This window comes from Pteropus medius, unplaced genomic scaffold (assembly GCF_902729225.1).
Source record: "Pteropus medius unplaced genomic scaffold, Ma_sr-lr_union100, whole genome shotgun sequence".
NCBI classification, from domain to species: Eukaryota; Metazoa; Chordata; class Mammalia; order Chiroptera; family Pteropodidae; genus Pteropus; species Pteropus medius.
This window is the reverse complement of record NW_024355205.1, coordinates 33,243,611-33,264,248: the sequence shown is the minus strand read 5'-3', so window position 1 is coordinate 33,264,248 and position 20,638 is coordinate 33,243,611. Positions and strand designations below refer to the sequence as shown.

Here is a 20,638-nt window from a genome sequence, read left to right as displayed (position 1 = left end):
TCATGACCACTGCTCTCCCTGGATGCCTATAGCTGTCGTCAGCTAAGCCCCGACTTGCCTGACGTAGCTTCACGAAGGTTTTGTGACCGAATAAAAAAGTAAAGTGTGGTGAGGACCAACGTGAGATCCAGCCTGGCCAAGTCCAGCCTGAGTACTCAGAAGCAGGCTCATCTGCTGCAGCGCTTACCCAGGTCAAGGCCACACTGTCCTGTCAGTACTTTGCTTATTTCAGGCCAAAGTTCGGGTGAGTCAGAGAACGTTCATGTGCCCCTGGCCCTCACCCATACTGTTTAGTTATTGAAGGAGACCTTGGCCCAGAAGACTCAAAGGATCAGTTGCTTTCCTGACCCCAGAAGTGTGATTTCCTGACCCCAGAAGACGTGTGTGGATGTCGGATCTCTGTGTGGCACAAGGTGAGGGAGGATCGGTGGGCGGAGACCAGAATTCTTTTCTTGCTCTCTCTCTTGTGCCCATTTTTCTTCTGGTCACACCGGAGACCATGTTCCAGGTCTCCTCATTCTCCATGTGGTCTGAGGAGAGCTCCAAGCACCGGGGGATGGTGGGATTACCAGGATTCTTCCACGAATCATTTCGGGGAAGGCCGCCGTCGAGTGTCTGATCAGACTCTGCTGCTATGAGCAGGGCACAAACCCTCACTCACTAGGTTAAGCTGCCAAGGTTTAGGGCAGTTCGTTACAGTACTTAGACTGTCTGCCCGATATTAGGAGGTCACAGAATCTGACTTTCCACTGGCCAGGGACACCCTCCTTGTTCTGCGCCTTAACCTCCTCATCTGTGAAAACGGGCACGCGTTGTACTGACATCACAGGGGTGTGTCTAGGTGGAATCACAGAATAGTGGCTGGTACTCAGTGAAATGTTAGCCACGACCGCCATCACTAGTACTATTAGTACTACCAACGTTACCCCTGTTCCTGCTGTGGAGCTCCCTTTGGGAGGAGGATACCCATGAAGCAAGAGGCTGCTCATTCCCAGAAAGCTACCACGAGTCTCATCCTTCTTGAGAGTGTCGAATAGGTTTCTTGATGAGAACCCTTGTGAAGTTCTAGCTAAACTAACAAAACAAGTCTTAGGTCATGTCGCTCAGGGATTATGTGCAGGAACCCGTATGTTTCCTATTATTAAGGAACTGAATGCCACCTAATGATTCATAATAAGGGAGAGACCCTTCGGGTTATGAGAATATTGTTGAAGAGTTTATGGAGAAGCAGTTAATTATTTAATCTTTCTAGCTTATTTGGGAGTGGTGATCTTACTGACTGAAATGAACACAAAGTGAACTTGACCTTAGAAATTTAATAGTGGCCATAGAGTAATTTTGACTTTTCAGCAGAGGTTGGCTTTATGAAACTCAGGTAGTGGGATTTAAAACAAAGACAACGTGGCATCTATACTGACAACCCAACCAGTCAATTAGGGGAATTAGAACTGTGTCAACCAGAAAAGGACTAATATCTGAGTACTGGGAGGGTACAATCGAGAAGCTTAGTATGGTCATTAGAATGTAGGCTTTGGAGTCAGACCACCTGGGTTCAGATTTGGCCACTTACCAGCTGTGGGACTTTGGGCAGGTTACTTAGTCTCTCCGGGCTTCAGTTTCTTCATTTGTAAATTGGAAATATCATCATACTTCTCTTATACTATTATGAAGGTTAAATAAGTTAATACTTAAAAAAAACATAGTGATATTAATTATCATTATCATCATCATCATCATCAAAAAACATTATTTATGAGTGTGAGCTGAAACAGACATCTATTTCAAAGATGTTTTAAAACAGGAAAACTGCAGTAAGAAAATTAGAAAGAACAGCAAATACCCTTTACCCAGATTCACCCGAATATTTTACTCTATTTGCATTTGTTCTCTCTTTCTATACACATAGGTACACACATAGACATATAATGTTTTTTTCTGACCATTTGTAAGTCACATACATCATAGCCTGTCATCCCTAAATACATCCCTATATTTCCTAAGAAAAAAGATAATTATTCTCTCACATAACCACAACATATTTATCAACTTTAGTAAATTTGACATCAACATAATACTTTTATCTGTCTGTTGACCAAATAATATCCTTTGTAACTTTTTTCCCTTCAATACAAATCTAGTCTAAGATTGCATTTAATTGTATGCCTGTTTAGTCTCTATTAGATATATTTTTAAAAAGACTAAATACTATAAAGTACTAACCTTACTTTATTACTCTAAATAACAGAAGCAAACCAATTTGATCTACTTATGATACTTGATGCTGTAATGAAAAAGAAATAAAACATTCAGCTCTTAGAATGGTTTAATTTTTTGGTTGCCATTTAGACGTAAATGTTTAATTTTTCTAGGTTACCGAATGGTTTTATTCTGGTGCTTCTGTTCCCATAAACTTCTCAAGGACAAGCACTTTCTTCCTCAAGTTTAATTTGATAAATATATGGGCATCAACAAAATGAAATGAAATTTTAGGGGAACATTTCAGTGTATATATGGGGAAATGTATCTTTTTGGAACTCAAATTGAATCTGTACTTTTTCAAGCTTAAGTTTGCTCAGATAAATGTAACATATTTTTTATACGAGAGAAATTCTGTTAATATTTTTAAGTGCCTCCCAAATTTCTGAGACAGCAAACAAATTACTGGGGGGAAAAATGATCCAACTCATGAAACCTCGTCCAATGAATCGAACAAAGAAATAGGAAATACTCTTTAGATTTAAGGTTCCTCTTTTTCATCAGTGATGAATGATAACTCCTTTCACCATTTTTTTCTGCTCTTCATGACAGACTTCTACTGGAGGGGCCAGCAGATTTTTAGAGTCAGCTTGCTACATGTTTTTCTGAATTCCATAAAAAAGCAGAACGTTGTGTGTGTGTGTGTGTGTGTGTGTGTGTGTGTGTGTGGTGTGTGATGGGAGGTAAAGTGAAAGGCCAGAGGGAAGAACAGCGGTCACTTGTCATCTCAGTCTTCAGAGGCCCGTGTGTGAGTTGGCGGAGGCAAACCCAGTGGTGGGGGAGAGGCAATCGAGGCCGGCAAGGGAAATGCTAGGCTTTGGAACCTAGGATAAATGGATAGATGGGACATGGTGAAGGGCGGCGGTAGGGGGAGGGTGTTCCTTTATAATCTTTCAAAATTTAAACGTTCTTGGAAGCCATCATCAGTTAATCACTTGTAAGAGAGTAGAGCTACGATAGGACCCGAACAAACAAATAAGGAAATACAGAAACAAAGAAGCAAAAATCCACGTGGAGAAGCTGTTTTGCTTCTATTCAGAGTCGAGTGGAGTGCTCCAGCAGGGAATGTGTTTCTGAGGATAAAGAGAAAGCAAAACATCAGAGAAACTGGTGTTTAAATCTTGGATCGAGATGAGGGTAGTAGGAGAAAAAAGGCACGATCTGGAACCTCAAGTCCAAGGGGGTGGAGAGTGAAAATAAAATCTTAAGTCTCGGTAAACAGGGAGTCTTGTCACTGACCAGGGATGAGCGGATGGGAGGAGGCTAGGGTGGAGCAGAGAGCCGAAGCAGAGCAGTTTTGGATTCCCTGGGAAACCCGGAGGCGTTCCCATGCTCTAGCTGTAGAATTTGGTCCCCTGGGATCTAAGGTGGGCGGATGCCTGCGTTTCAGTGCATAAGCTCACTTCTGTTAGAAAGAAATGACAGCTCTTAATCACTCCTTGTGAGCAGTCATTTTGCACGCATAGGAGGGTCCAGCTCATGGATAATGTAGGGCTTAAATATTCACCTTAAAAATAGTCGCGAAGAAGGACAGGGTATTACAAGACTGCCCACCTCCATTTCTGAGCCTCGCAGACTGGGTTGTTGTGGAAATAACTGATTATGCTCTTCCTGCAGCTTCTTAACGAACGACTCTTAGAAGCTGTAACCTATTGCGGAAGTCGAGTATGGCACTGAATAAGTTCAACAAGGGGGGTGTAACTGTAATTGTCAAGTTGTCTCTCTTGCGTGACTTCTCAAATTCATTATTCTATAGACCGACTTCGTAAGGTATAAGGATCTGGAATACAGTCCAAGTTTTTCTTAATATGTAATATAAGTGTGATTAAAGATTAAACTTTAAAGGGTCCTAGTAAACACCGAAGACTTAGTTAGATACCATATAACCAGTGATGTTTAATGATGCCTGGCATTTTCCCCAAGTCTTTCAGTATGTATGTGAGCGGGAACTGTGAGGTAAAGATAAATAAAATCTACCTGCTATATGATACCCGAAAGCATCCATCCATTTCTAGAGTGGTGACTTTTATGTCTTGATTTTAATAATCCATGAAAGAGGCGAGGGTGTGTTTCCTTCAAAGGCAGGTGAAGTGGGCCTTTATCAGCCTATCGGTGCTTTCAGCTGTGATTGATGGCAGTGGTGAAACTTCCTTAGTTTCATAAAATAGTTTAATATTTAGATAATCATAGTTGTTGTTTTTGGCCCTTTTCTTTAGAATTTTTGTGGAACGAATAAAGAGTACACCTATCAGAAAATAAAAGTTAAATTCTATTATTTGTATGGTTAATGAACACATAAAGATAAATTATACATGCTTACATATATTAGATGTAACTCTGTGAAATTGACTTTTTTTGGGTAAAAATGAACAAATACTTCTAATTGCATAAGATTCAAATTAGGCACATTGCATTTCTGTTCATCAAACAATAATGTAACATGTACAATTCCAGTAAAATATGTCGTGAATAATAACCTTTATATTCAAATACTCAACAAAATAATTTGTAGAGTAGTCAGGTCAATGGAAGTTATTATACTACTGTGTGTAGGTGGTGCGTTTTGTTGTGGGAGGGAATTCGTGGTTTGGGTTATGGATGAGGCAGTCGGGGGTCAGAAAGATCTCATAGGCTTTAATATCTGAGCAAGCCTGTAAATAAATTTTGCTCTGATGAACAATGGGGAGGGGGTTTATATGGGGCTCTAAGGATGTCAGGGAAAGATCTTCCTGCTGGGAGAGCATGTAAAAGTCTACTGAGTTTGGTGAACGATTAGCAGGCCAGTATTGCTGTCAATTAAAATTTAGCAAAAGCCAGACCTTGGAAAACCTGTTTGCCATTTTAAGAAATATGAAATGGCTTCTGCTACAATCCTAATACTTTCCATTTTTGGAATCTAGCAGAAAGCAGCATCAGTCTATAGTGTATATGCTGAGCTAGAGAGTAAGCTAAAATGGAGCCCCGAGAATCAGGCTCTGGTTGCTGGCAGACCCACACGTCCAGCCTGGATCTCGCCACATGTGTACGGTGTAGGCAGTAGAGAGTTGATGGAGGGTTTTAGCCAATCCCAGGGGGCAGGTTCAAAGGCAGTTAAGGCACTACGATGCCATTTCTAGTTCTGCATCGAAGATGGAATCATGGGGCCAAAGAGGAGAAGACAGATTCAGGTGACTTTAGGTAATCCGCTCAGTGGGATTTGGACGGGACTTGGGTGATGTCAGGGATAATGAGAAAGGAGGAGTCCAGGGTAGCTCCCAAGTCTCCGCCTGGTTTCACCAGGGGAGGGGAGCAGAGCAGTTGACCTTGGTAATGACGTCTGCCTCTTAGACATCTAGGTGGCCACTGAGTGCCTCTGGGACATCTGGCAGGCAATTCGGTCTGGAACTTGCAGAGAGGTCCGGGCTGGACAGAGGGATTCGGGGGCAGCTGGTGCTTTTTGATAGGTTCTATGAGTGGACATTGAGTTTTTGAAGAACAGCAGAAGCTAACTTTCCGCATTGCCTGCCAGGGTCACTGGAATCTGCATTATATTTTCCTTGAGGCAAAGCCAGTTGTGTGACGTGAGGGGGTGGGGGTTGGGGTGGGAGGGAGTGTTTGCTCACTTAGGGATGCAGCATCCAAAAATGGTGTCGGAGGCACAGGAGTTAAAATCGCGCTTGCGAAGCTCGCTGTGCCAGGCCGAACTTTCTGTGCACACGCAGAGTGACTTTGGCTCAAAAATGACGTGTTTGGTAGGCAAGGAACTTCCATGCGTGGTTATGATTTAATATACACCTATAGAATTAGCGTTTAATGTATATGCGTAATATTATAACATTATACACACAATGGCACCAAGACTAACAGGAACTCCTGCTCTTAGGAGCTTAGTAAGGCCAAGCAGAAAGGAAGGGGTGCCACATGAAGCCACATTGCCCAAGTCAGAGCCAAGCCGTGGAGGCTGGGCCCCCAGAGTTGTTCTTGCTGCAGCCTGTCGTAGTGCAGCTAGGTCGGGAGTTTGTAAACTGGATGAAAAGCTTCATGAGCGTTGACTAGAAATGCTTCAGGGGCCTCAAGATGAGTGTTAGCCTGGGCGAGACGGGAGCTGGCACCGTGGGATGATGGGAAGGGGCCCCCAGAATGGAGGAAAGGGAGAAGGTACCGGTGGCCTTGAAACAGAGCTGGTGATGGGGGGATGGAGAGTGAGTGGAGGAGGAAGGTGCAGAACATTCACGTTCGGAAGAAAGCGTCAAGGAGTCTGGCTCCCGAAGAGAGGAAGGGAGTCGGGGTAGAGGCCGGCTGCACAGGCGGAGGCAGCAGAGTGGGGGCCATGCAACCAGACGCCCCCACTGAGTCGGGCTGCACGTTCCTCGTTGGTCCGCCTAGCGGGGAGGCAGGAGAGGTGTCTGCTGGGTGAGCCAACGAAAAAACATGTGAGGTGAGGCTTCTAAAAAAGACGTGGCAAAATATCAGTGAGATCGTGGATCAGGGGTAGAAAATGTGGGACATGTCTACTTTCTCTTCGAGGAAGAAAAGAAGAAAAAAAATCCCACAGGCCTAGCAATTTTTGTTTGTTTGCTAAAACGAAGTGACAAAATGGCCTGTGGGAAGAGACCTTTGAGACACGCCCATTGAAAGTGGGATGATGGTGAGGAGCTATTAGTATTTAAGGGTGCTCCGAACCCCTGAGAGAGAAGATTGGTTTTCCCCAGGATGGAGCACGGAAAGATAAAGGTCCGGGGACAAGTGATATAAATCCAGTTATTTTTATGGAAGGAGGAGGAAGAAGAAAGAAACGGGCCCCCCAAAATAACTGAGAAAATAAGAGTCCAAAAAGTGAAAGAAACAGTCATAAACACTATAAAGTGAGCCCAGATCCCTGGATTTAAATCTAGATTCTGCTATTCCCAGCTGTGTTGCCCCAGGCACGGACCAGCCTCTCCAAGCCTCAGTTTTTAGCTCTTTCATTTTAAAACAGATCCTAAAATGCATTCGCCGGAGGGAGGGTCGTTGAGCAGATTCAATGATCCAATCTCTCGTTTCTGTTTTTATCTTATAGCCTATAATGGACTCTATTGGAGAGCCGTGGAGGCAACACGGTGGCAGGGGAGCGGGGACGATGCCGTCTGTGGTGTAGGATGCACTGTAGGGTGAGCCTGCACGTACACCTGCTACAGCAGGAAATGCTACGAGCTCTCTCGGACCACAGGACAGGGCCTGGAGGTGGGAACACAGAAAAGACAAAAGGGAACTTTTTGCTTCCCACCTTCCCACCTCGGTGCCGGCATCTTAGTTTGGTCAAAAGGGAACGAAAATCCATGAAGCTTGTTCTGAATCCACCCAAGTCCATGTGTGAAGGGCATCCTTCTCTGGTCTTCCCATGGGAGGTGCAGCTATTAATTACACTAAGTGACAAAGATTCTCCTTGTTGCTTGATGGACACAAGGATGAATCTTTGTTACTGACTGCAAATAATAGAAGTCTGGTGCTGATCAAGAGTCAGGTCCGAAAAACATGCTCTGAGCCATGCAATGGACACATGGCACCTTCTTCTGAATCGACCCGAGAGGCTGCAGGGGAAACAGAGTGGGTATTACTTGGTCAGTTTCCTCCTATGAAAATATAGGCCCGTCCTTTTCTACTTGTTTAGCTCTGGCACTAGAACAACCTGTCTCTTTACATTAGTTTGGTTCTGCAGAGAAACGGTCATTTAGAAGGAAATACTTGGAAAATCCAGGCACGAATCCATTTTTAAAGACACAACTGAATGATTGCTTTCTTATTGTGCTACGTGGGGCTGGAAAAATCATTCCTTTCTGTACATATTTTTCTTTTTTGCTTTGTGTTTTCATTCTGCTTAAAACACACATATGTGCCAGAAATGAAAACATTTTCAAAGGGCACGTTTCAAGGACTTCTAAACGTAGGACCTATCGCCAAATATACATTTTCCTAATATGTAAATGACTGAAAAGGAACACAATGAAAAGCATATGCTATTCAAATTTTCTTTAGAAAAACAAGAGCTAGAGGGTTTGACTTCTGGCCTCCTAAATTTTATAAACTAGTGGTTTCCATTTAAATTTTATTCTAAGTCCTCAGACATCATTCGTTGCATATTTTAATTCTGTCTCTTAATCAAAACCGAAAAAAAGCTACTAAGAATACTAAGAATAATTTTATTCTCCAAATAGGAGAATGTCATTTCCTTACATCAGTCTGTGACTTGACATGAAGCTTTCAAATAGTTATCAAGACTAAAAATGTTATAAAACACACAGAATATCCGGGCTGCTAGTTGGCCATTTCATAGGCCTGGGGACGAATCGAGAGTTGGACAGTAAACACAAACTTGTAGAGGAAAGAAGCTTTAATTTCTTGCCTTCTGCTATGGCCATGCCACCCTGATCAAGCCCGATCCCATCTGATCTCGGAAGCTAAGCAGGGTCGGGCCTGGTTAGTACTTGGATGGGAGATCCCCTAGGAAGACCAGGTGCTATAGGCATTAAAATCAATCAATCAATCAATCAATAAGTTTCTTGCTTTCTGTTGTCTGTAAAGGAAATTGCCTCAAATTATTTCTGGGGGAAAAAAAAAGACAGCATAAATCCACTAATTAAACTCAAGGCAGTCGACAATGATTGGGATTTGCTTGGGAGTCCATGGCGGCCACCCAGTGTGAACAAATGCCCTTGACATAATTTAAAAGAATTGTCATTCTTTATGAAAATAATCCCACTGGTGAGCGAGTCTCTCAAATGCCTTGTTTTATTTTACCGATTTTTTTTTTTGTGGGGCGGGGATCAGGAACAAGTCAGCACTTATAATTATTCTATGTCATCTCGTCAAAGATTCACAAACCTGAGTGGCCATCTCCTTCCCGAGCAGATCCGTGGGGCGGGTGGGAGTCGTTGAAGTTCCCTGGAGCCCTTGTCCCCTTCCGAGGGGATTGAGGAGGCCGTGCTGGACCCTGAAATACGACTGAAGGTCTAGACCTTTTTTACCCTTGGGATTATCACACTTTCCCAGCTCTGGTTAAAATTTGCCTCCCATATCTTCATATTTCCATGATAGAACATGGAAAAAGAAACGCAGAAAAGGTTTTGCCTTTGCTGTTAAAAAGTTATGACCTTTGCTCGCATTTGCCAGAGAAAGTGCCTCATAGCACCAATTAACATGAATTATTAACTCCTGGATTAATAATTTATTAGCAACCTAACGGCCCTAGGAACTGCCAGATCACACTATTGAAAGAAAAACGAAGGAAACAACATAGCTCTAATTATAACAACTCGTTGATGATGCTTAGAATAAGTAATGGCATTTAGACTTTCTAAAGGATTTAAAAATTCTCCCCTGTAATACCACACTGGCTGCAAAGTCAGACAGATGAACTAATAATTCCTGTAATGGGTTGTGTACATGATGATTTAAAACAATTTTTAAACAAATTCTCATATATTTCTTCCTTTGTGTCAACTTCTATTCAAAGCACTTGTGTATATTACTTCATTTAATTCTCCTAACAATTTTATGAGTTAGACCCTTTCTGCCATCCACACATGCCGAAGCTGTACCCAGATAGATGGTAACTAATATACACAAAGTATAAAACTAATATACACAAAGTACCGCAAACTAGGTGACTTAAACAATAGAAATGTATTGTTTCTCAGTTCTGGAGGCCAAAAATCCAAGATCGAGCTGTGGGTAGGGCTGGTTCCTTCTGAGGGTTGTGAGGGAGGATTTGTTCCATGCTTCTCTCTGAGCTCCTGGTGGTCCCCTGGCAGTCTCTGGTGTTCTTCAGCTTGCGGAATCATTACCCTGATCTCTGCCTTCATTTTCAAAAGGAATTTTCTCTGTGTGTCTCTGTATCCAAATTTCCCCTTTTTATAAGGTCATCAGTCCTATTGCGTTAAGGCCCACGCTAATGACCTCATTTCAAATGATGACCCCTGTAAAGACCCAATCTCCAAATAAAGTCCCATTCTGAGGTGTCGGAGAGGTGGGAGCTCCAACATGTGAATTTGGGGAGGTGGGAGAGTGGACATAATTCAGCATATAACGCAGAGAGGGCAGGATTCCAGTCCAGGTCTGTGCTCTTAACCACTATGCTAGGCTGCCTCCCATTTGTTGGTCTTTCGAAGACCAAAAGCTTATCAAGGCAAGTTCAAGTTAGAGCATCTTATTGATTCATATCCAAGAATCGTGCTTAGCACGAATACTCTTGAGGGCAATGTCTTCTTGAGTGAAGGCAGGAATTGGGTTAATTTTGGGGATCAGACTGGTTTATAGCTCGAGGCTCTCTAAATCCCCTTTGAGTTCCGGGCTCAGTGTGTTTTTAAATCTAAGAGCCTTTTCAGTTCCTTCTGTTGGACTCGGGGGCACAGATTTTCTTAAATACACATTTTAAAGATGTTTTAGGAGGGAGAGGCCTAATTACTTCCTTTTTTTCCTTCCAAATTCCTGTTCTTGGAGCCACGATTAGGTGATACGGCACCTCTGCTGCCGTGCGCATCTCCCCGACCTCATCATATCTCAGAATGGGAGGAGAGAAACCAACGGGCCCATCAATTCCGATTGGCTATTCTAATGATGAAAGCCAGGGTAGAGCTTTACACATGCCGCTTCGTACCACCTCCTTCCCCTCGCCACCTAGCTCACTCCGACAGCCGTCTGAGAGACGCACTGTAAAGATCAGATTCCCAGGAAAATATGCTACGTTTGGCTCCCAAACTCAGTATTTTTAGGATTTTCTCCTTTCTTTCTTTGCGTCTCTTTGTGAGTGCAGACTTTAATAGCATTTTAGCAGAGTATATGTGGCAGACCACTTCCTTGTTTTCCTTCTTTCTTGAAGGAAAGAATGTGATAAAATCATGCAGGAGGATGCCAGGTAAATGATAGGAATCTGCTCTTACTTTGTTTGAATAAAGTGTCTACCCCTTTCAGTACGTTTGCAGATTTGCTCTATTCTGAGGGCAGAAATCGTGGAGTCATTTCTAAATTGACTCTACAAGAGGACAGGAGGCACAGAGAGGCCATTTCAGAGGGTGGGCGAGTCCAGAGAGAGGTGAAGCAAATGTCAGGGCCGTGTGTTGCTAGGTTTCCAAAAGAGAGACCTCAGATTTGTTGAGGAGTTTGTCATTCTCAACTGGAAGCAGCTGGCCCCAACCGACAAGTGGCAGTTCACACAGAAGCAGCACACTGCTGGGTTGTGACCATGGCCGCGGGCCTTTGCTTTTCTTGGTTTCCATGTTCACTGTAATATGACTTTGCACCTCTCCTACCAGTGGATGGAGTTAGTCTATTCCTCCACCTCTGAATCTGGGCTGCCCTGTAACTCACTTTAGCTGATAGAATGCAGCGCAAGTGACGTTGTGCTATTTCTGAGCCCGGCACAGGAGATCAGGAGGTCTCAGACTTGGCTATTCTTGCTTGGCACCCTGCCCAGATACCTCTGCGACTAAGACCAGGGTAGCCAGCGTGCTGGAGGATGAGCAGCCACATGCCACCGAGGTAGGATGTCTCAGCAGAGGCTGTTCCAAACCAGCCAGTCCCTGGTTGACTCAGCAGCTCAGCCCACATGCGTGAGTGAGCATAGGCAAAAGTCAGAGGAACCATCTAACCAAGCTGGGCCCAAATTATTGACCTATAGAGTCATGAGCTAAGTAAACAGTTGTTGTCTTCGACCACTAGGTTTGGGTGTGGTTTGGTGTGCAGCAATGGCTAACTGATACAATGGCCTGGAAATTTGATCAGATTTTGTTTTCTGTTCTCTTTTGTTACTGAGTTCAACTTTGAAAAGGGCTGATCAAGGACTCAAGTCCAGGAATTAAGGTTGATAGGTGGGCACTTGACGCCCACAGATGCCCATGAGTGAGGCCTGTTACGGGAGAGCCTTTTCCGAAGCCCGGCATCCGTCCCCACAGGCTTGACCCTGACGGTCCTGAGGTGCCAGCCTGGAGCACAGCTTCTGACAAAGTGAGGGGACTTCCGCTGGCAGCACTGTAGACCTTCTGTTATGTTGGGCTGGGGCTAGGGTGCTTAGAACTTGGGACAAGTTGTTTAGGCTGTGTTATGGGCTCACTCGAGCACCCTCAAACCTATACGTTGCAGGCCTAATTCCCAGGATCTCACGAGGTGGCCTTATTTGGAGATGGGGTCTTTACAGAGGAAATCAGGTTAAAATGACATCATTAGGTGAACTCTAATCCCATATGACTGGTGTCCTTTATGTCCAAATTAAAAGGAGGAGTTCAGGAATAAAGGCAGACAGGCACAGAGGGAAGATACATAGCTACAAAGGCTCAGGGAGCAGATGGCCGTCTACAAGGAGAGAGGCTGGGAACGGGCGCTTGCAAGCAGCCAGTTCTGCCAGTAGACTTGATCTTGGTCTTCCGGTCTGCTGAACTGTGAGACAGTACGTTCGCCTTGTGTAAGCCGCCCAGGCTGTGGTGTTGTTATGATAGCCATAGCAAACGAATCCAAGCCAGAAAGCTGAACATATGCATTCACCTCCAGAAACCTGAACTCATTCCTAGAAATGCTGAGGGTTCTCGATCGCGAAACCTCTTGTCCCCTTTCTGCTTGTGACTGAGATTTAGTACCAAAGATCCAACCTTCGTTGGTTGTTCTTAGAGCGCCAAGGCCAGAAGAAAAACGTGACAGTACGGCCATACGGCAGTCCTGCCCAGGCGTGGGGAGGCAGAAGGTCAGCGGACAGCGACCTGTTACAATGTCGACTTTCTGAGAAGAGGAATTAAAGGCACATAATCTCGTTTTCTGCAAAGACAAGTAATGATTACAGGGCCCCAAATTCTTGAAAGTAAGACGCTTCGGCAAAGATAAACAAAGTTAAAGAACAGGTTATAAATGGCCCTGTGCTTGGGGACCGTGACTCAGTGACACAGGTTGTGTCTGTCACTGTAACTAGATTCCCCTGGACCTGCCCTCCCCTGTTTGTGCCACTTCCTCAGATCCCGGGATTGCTCGGCCTCAAAGACGCCGAAAGGCAGAAACTAGGAAAGAAAATAAAGAGATTTTCTCCCCTTTGTTTCTGATAAGTCTTGAAAAGACACAACGAAAGAAAGTTTACAAAATGCATTCTTAGGTGTTTACAAGCGAGGACTTTTTCCCCCTCTGCAGGACGGTTTCATTTATCTAACAGGGTCTTTTAGTGATGCCCGAGGCCGACCCGACCTAGGGATCCTGGCCTGCAGGCGATTTTCAGTGCTGCGTCCCACGTGACCCTTGTTTGCGGAGAGTCATGCTATTCAAAGAAGGAAAGAAAACGCTCGATTCATGTCCTTAGGTAAATTCACAGAGGACAAATAACACTGTCTTAAGGCGACAGATGGGCAAATCGTGCGGAAATGCTAAATCGTAAATGCTTGCACGAGGAGGCTAGATACTTCACGGAAGGTATGTCATGCCTCACAGGCATGGTTGTGGGGACATCGAAGGGGCGGGAAGAAAGATGAGGGCGAGGCCAAAACGCACACCTTGGGGTGTGGGAGCCGCCACGCGCTGGTAGGTTTGCAGGGGACAGGGATGATAGGCATGGTGCCCTCGGGTTCCAGACAGAATGAATTACGCTGCAGGGAATTGGCCCTGCAGGGGAGGAACGAGGCAGCCAGGGCCAAGAGCCATGTCACACCGATCTGAAGCACTGACAGTTCTAGAGACTGAGAAGTCCAAATTCATGGTGCCGGCACTTTCAGTGACTGGTGAGAACCCACTGTCTACACGGCCGACTTTTCTCTGTGACCTCACATGGTGGAAGGGGCGGGCCACATCCCTGGAGTCTCTTCCACACGGACGTTAACCCCATTTGTGGGGCTCCACCCTCATGACCTAATCACCCCCACCTCTTAAGGCCCCATCTCCTAACACCATCCCATTGGGGGTTAGGATTTCAACATATGAATTTTTGGGGGGCGGGGAACACAAGCATTCAGAACATAGCAAGAAGGAAGGAAGAAAGGAAGGAAGGAAGGAAGGAAGGAAAGAAGGAAGCAAGGAAGGGAGGAAAGAAAGAAAAATCACTTGGATTTCATTTTTGCTTTGTGTTGAGAATTCTGAATTGATTCAGTGAAAGTGAGGTGCTCTTGGGGGAATACAGGTAGAAACTCTCAAACTCTGTTTCTTGAAAACTTAAATTAGAAAAATGTTGAGTAGCACAGTCACCAAACTTATACCCTATATGAAAAACCCCAAATTCCAGTCTCTGGTAACTTAATTGCTTTAGTACCTTAACTTCTGTTGTTGTTGGCTGCAGCCATCCTTAACACTCAGGATTCTCTTTAAAACTGCAGAACTGTGCAATATGCTTTAACCATCGGCTCCTAACCACAAAACCCATCACAAAGCGTGGCAGAGCAGATCAGCAGTAAGAGGATATCTTTGAAAGACTAAGATGAACATTAAATTAATCAACCAATGCTCTGGGGGGAAATGGCCACTAATTTCAAATTTTTCATCTCTGGAAAATCAATTATTATTATGTTTATTGATGTTGTATTTGTCACGATTTTCAGCCATTTCCCCTGATGACATGGGTTAAAATAAGAACATTGTTATAAAAGAGATTACACATGTTCGATTCCATTTGTAGACTCTCCACCTCCCGGCTACCTGGGGTTTGGGAGAGAAAGCGATTGCCACAGGGCAGAGGCTGAGCTCGCTTCTCTTTGTTCCTTCCTATGGTAATTCTTTTGCCTTTAAAAGATTTTAAATATTTAGTCAAATACCTATCACTGTTTCTTGCTCAGTGGGCAGGCTTTTGGAGACATGTTTATGTAACGTCAACATTCCCTTTTCAGTCAAGTTGGTTGGGGTTTGGAATTTGCTTCCTTATTCCCCCAAAGATCCCGAGGCCTCTGCCTCAGTGTTACGGGTGCTCCCCAGTATCAGCTGCACAGAAAAAGGCTTCCTGCAGATGTGACTGATCCTGAAAATTGCCCTGACACGTACACATGGGAGCCAGTTAATGCCAGTCTGTGCCCATGGTTCCGCACCTAATGATCCTTTCCCTATGGAATGGCTCTCGTCCTTTTTGGAGCACTTGGTGACAGTAGTTCTCACGGTAGCGAGCAAGACAGGTTTGTCAGCAGAATCGCAACATGCAGATCATTCTCCCATTTGGTTGTGTAAATATTTGCATATGCAAAACTACAGTCATATATATAGGGCCTATGCAGAGCAATAGAGGAATAATTCTAGAATCACAGGCCATGTTCCCTCATGTTCCGTTAGCTGGAAGAACTTGGTATCAAAAGCATATATATTACGTATATCTCAAAATATGTGCCAGACATTACGCAAAGCATTCTGGGAAAATACAAAGATGAATTGGATACAGACTCTGCCTCCAATGAGAACATAGTCTAGAGAGTACAGTTTATTGTTAAATTTTAGCTTCGTGCATATGCATGTGTTAATAGACCCCAACCAAAGTAAACGAGAATAATTTCTAAATGAATCCCTCTGATAACAAATGCACTTATAAACCCTATGTTGGCCTTAGGTATTTAAAAATAATGTCTGCTTGCTATAGCATATTTAAATAATACGGAAGCATAAAATAATAAGAATAAAAGCCCCTGTTCTTCCCTAACCTTGCTCCCCAGTGGTAGCTATAGGTTACCTTTTTGGTATGCGTTCTTTCCAAATTTTTGTTTGCCCATAAAACATAATCGTAAGGCACATATGGTGGATATCTGCATAGGCCACCATTTTGTTCTTTCAAAGGACTACCTGTTGACTTTGGGTGGGGAACACACAATGCAGTATACAGATGATATAGAATTATACACTGAAAACCTATGTCATTTTATTAACCAATGTCACCCCCAAAAATTAATAAAAAAAGGACTGCCTAATACACCATATCTTGCATGTACTAGAATTTATTTAACATTCACTTGTTGGTGGACACTTCGGTCATAGCCACTTTTTTTTGGTCTTACTCTAAATGAATTCTGATTAAGCAAGAACTTATAATAGAAATACTAGCATTGTAAGTTGAATATAAACAACATTTTGTAGATGACCTTGAAACTTTTAGTAGAGGAACAATATGATCAAAGGTGTATACTAGAAGGATTCCAGATAGATGTTGAATCAGATTAGAGGGGAACTCTAAACAAAGAATACCAGTAGGCTATTTATGCAATCAGCTAGATGCTTAATTAGATATGGTGAGTATTACAGTATCACGCTAGAGGAGAGATGCTGAAGACTTGAATGAGGGCTATGGTCGTGACGAAGGACAAGAAGGATTCTAGAATTACAGTCTATATTCCATTAACCAGGAGAAATTGGTAGTGAAGAAGATGATACTCCTAATTACAATTAAATCAAAACTACAGTCAACTCTTGAGTTTTGGGTGGTGGGACAATTATGGGTAAGATGTAGAAGATAATTGGCACATACTTGTAGTCATCTGATGAATGCTGAGTGTCCACTTAGAGATTGGTCAAATCTTGGAGTGAATGCCACGTGGAGTGGAGTTCAGGAGATGAGACAGAAGCCAAAGAGAATTCTGGTCTCTTTTTTCTGCTGACCTCAGAGACACCTCTTCTGTATTTTTGGTTCTCCCCAGCTTGGCAGTCAGCCGACATTGAGTGCTCCCACTCAGCTGGAGAGTTAAAGGGATCCCAGCTCACTGCTGTGGTTAATTCACTTGCAAATGATTAAAATTTGACCCTTCTTAGGGGTTGGAAATGACAGGAGTTGGTCACTTGGAAAAGGGATCAGATTTATTTTTTCCTGCCGGAATCAGAGGGAAGGAGTGTATTTAAATTTTTAAACTGCAAGATGGAGAATATGCCATTGGCAACTGCAAATTTGGTGCTGAAACTCTGTAAGAGTTCTGTCAGAACCATCATCCCATGGGCGATGGCTGGCTCTGTGAAAGGTGAACTTCTCCCCGGAAAAGCTGTGAAGAGCGAGCCAGTGAGAGCACCTGGTCATGAGTAGAGGGAAGAGTGGGCAGAAGGAGTTACCCCAGGAGCCAGGGAGGTTGCACTTTTGGGAGGCAGGTGTGCCTCACGGGATGAGCGCTGCCTCACGTGATTGACAGGACGAGGCTGAGGAGTCATCGGATCTGTTGACTCCAGTTGACTGGGGCTCATTCGCAGTGCAGTCCAGCGGGTAGGGCCCCAGTGGCAGCCTCCTATGTGTCTCCAATTTCATTCTGGCCGTAGAACTAAAATTTGCTATACACGGTGATGGTGATAAAAAGATCATTCCTTTCAAATGAAAAAAAAAAATTCTTTGTGATTGTGTTTGTGCTGGGCTTTTGGTCTTATCATCCTTCGGTTGTTTATAGCAATGAAAATCTGGAATGACATCAGTGCCCAAGAACTGATATTTGCTTAATTAGATATGGTGAGTATTACAGTATCACGCGGTCAGTGTTATATAAATGTTTTCCTTTTTTGTAGAAAAGCAATAATATATAGATACATAGAAATGGCCAAACATTTGTTCAGATGTACCCTGCACACCACCCATGTCCCATAAATGGGAGCCTCACAGGGCAGAAAAAGCTGTATCTTTTTTTGTTCTACAAACTGGAGGATTAGAAAAAAAAGAAAGATTATATCTTGACTTTCCTCAGCTAGTAGTGGAAAGTTTAGTCATCAAAGTGTGGGATTTTTCCAGGTGGGTCTGACAAATGAAGGGTTTGGGGAAGCTGTACCTGGCTTCCACTGTAGAGAACGAGCAAGCTTGTTTGCAGTGAAAGCCTGATGAATCGCTGTGTGCACGGAGGGAAGGTTAGCCCACAGAGATGCTCTCCCCTTTAAAACTGTCAGACACCTGGGCTTGATAACAGACCTCGGAGCCATCGTACATCCCTCTAACAAACGGGCAGTGTTATAAATGTCTAATAAGCATAAGATATTTAAGAATTCATCTGTTCCAAGTAGAACACATGGAGCCTTGTTAGATCGTAATGAGTACTTATTAGGTTTTGAAACCATTTCAGTTGTTTACCAACCAATGGCATTTAAAGGACATATTTTAAAAGGGAAAGCAAATTCACAAGTAAAATTTTTCAGTGGGTAGTAAATTTCAGAGAAATTCACTTGCTGGGTTCAAGTGTTTCTTAGGTATTGTGGTACAATGGCACTCTAGGAATATAATCATATATTAGAATCACAGGCTGTTAAAAAGGGGAAGGGTTTTACAAACTATCTAGCAACCCATTTTTTTTTTTAGAGGAAATTAAATCTCAAAGAGGCAGGATGTCACATAGCCAGTGGCTAAAATTTAGCTCTTCTGACTCAGTCCAGTGCTCTTTCCAAAAGACACTTCTATAGACATGTTGAATTTTCATATAGACCTTGGAGTTATTTTTGGTACGTTCAAATATGGAATAGCAACTCTAGGTCACGTGGACTCATTAGACAGTACAAAGTACTAGTTTTTAAATCTTTTTTTTTTGGCTGGGGATTGGGGAGAGTATCGTATAGTCGCAGACAGATAAATGATTGCGGATTCCTTAAGGACACGCCCTTTATCACACATATGCCGTGGGGAAATAAAAAGGACTCAAGCTCTTTCACAAACCTGCCTCTTCGCAACCCGGTGGCTTCCCCGTCTCACAGCGGATTCATTTGTTTTCCTTCATTACCAGGGACGACCAGCTCCTTCCTCCTGTCAGCAGGGTCCCACCCCTGTGGGTGATGTCGTGCAGGGTGTCTGGGGTGATGTAGCGTTTGGGAACTCATTCTAAAATGAAGACGTGATGGGTTGACGGGGGATGATAGAACTGGCTTAGATCTTGGACTCAAGAAATCAGAGTCTGCTTGTGAAGGTTCATAGCAATGGTGACTTTTTAAAAGTTTAACTTGAATAACAATTATAAAAAGTTATTGAAGGGATAAAAGAGAACAAAAGGATTTACATGACAAGCAATAAATAGTTCCTGGCCGGGCCCTCACCCCCACTCTCGATTCTGCCCCTCCCCATCGCCGAGGGAGGGCTTAACCTTTAACGGCTTCTCTTTCTAGTTACTTTTGGTGGTCAAGGGCATCTCTCTAAATAATATGTCATCTCTCTGTTGTTTGCTCACCTCTCCCCCGTCAATACAGCTGTATGACTGTTTTTTCCTCTGTTGCTTCTATGAAAACTTCCTCTTTAGATGAATGAAAATAAAACTGAATCCCAACCTTACATCACATGCAAAGCTGGGTGCCAGATAAATTAGGAACCTAACCATAAAAGGTAACACTATAGAAATAATAGAAGAAAATACCTTTGTACCTTAGGGATAAGAGAAGGCTTCTTAGACCAACCAGACCCCAACATCACGACTGAGTGTACAAATTTGCTAGATTTTATCACATCAAAACTTAAGAATCCAATTCAGTGTAAAATCTCATATAGACATAGTTGTTAGTCAGATGGAAGGTTGGGAGACAACATTTGAGCATCTAAAACTAAAGGTGTATAGGATAATCAAGGAATCCTTACATTTTAGCATGAAAAAATCAGAGAAACCAAGAAAATGGATGTAACAATTCAGTGGAAGGAAGAATTGAACAACTGAGAAGCACATTCATAAATGTTCCGACTCACTAGGAAGGAGAGAAATAAAAGCTAGAAGAACAACGAGATACTATTTTCTATGCAGCAGATTGGCAAACAGGAAACTGAGTGTCGCTGTTGTAAGTTGGGCTCTCCAGGGGCAGATACTGAGACAGAATTTGGCTTGAGATGTATATTAGTGCTGAACACCCAAGACAGCAGTGGGGAGGATGCAGGATTGGGCAGAAGGAGAAGCTGAGATGTGATGCCGGCAGCACAGAGTCCCAGCCAAGCTCGTCAGGGCCTCCGGTGTGGGAACTACCCTTCAGGGTTGCTGGCGCCTGGCTGAAATAGCTGGCCCTTTACACCCCCAGATGCCAGCTGCTCTGGGAAGGGTGAGACCTGGGGCCAGGTCTTTATCAATATGTGGCCTTGGTCAGATAATGAACTCCAGGAGGTTAGAGACCGTGCAAGAGCTGACAGTCGGAGGCTGACTGTTGACCCTGCAGCCAGCCAGCCAGTCCTTCCTCGAAGATGATCTGGGCAGCGCAGCTCCACATCTGTCACAGGCATGGTGTGCACGTGTTTGCAGGGAAACTGGAACTCTCAAGTGTTGTTGATAGCAGTGAAGACTTTTAGAAGCTGTTTTTAAAAGCAATAAGCACTCCTTAGATTAGATAGTGTGTCTCTTAGAATCCAGAAGTTCTGCTCCTTGTGGTAAATATCAGAGAAATTGTCATAAGGGTCCATGAGGGAATATGCAAAAGCACGTCCATTGCAGTAGTGCCTGTGCTGGAGTTGAACACATCTGAGATGTGTGTTACTTGAGGAATATGTAAATGAATCAAGGAATGCTTTGGGGATACC

The 20,638-nt window shown here is 43.6% G+C and overlaps 1 long non-coding RNA gene and 1 other non-coding gene across 2 annotated transcripts in view; both read left to right on the top strand.

Annotated features, from left to right (window-relative positions):
- Positions 1-302: 302 nt before the first annotated feature.
- LOC120598627 (uncharacterized) overlaps positions 303-20,638 on the top strand; it is a 210,488-nt gene continuing 190,152 nt past the window's right edge. Inside the window, exon 1 of the long non-coding RNA XR_005651671.1 lies at positions 303-413. This is a non-coding gene — a long non-coding RNA (uncharacterized LOC120598627). The remainder of the gene's footprint in view (positions 414-20,638) is intronic.
- LOC120599155 (5S ribosomal RNA) lies at positions 8,622-8,740 on the top strand. Its single transcript, XR_005651809.1, has one exon. It is a non-coding gene; the product is annotated as a 5S ribosomal RNA (ribosomal RNA).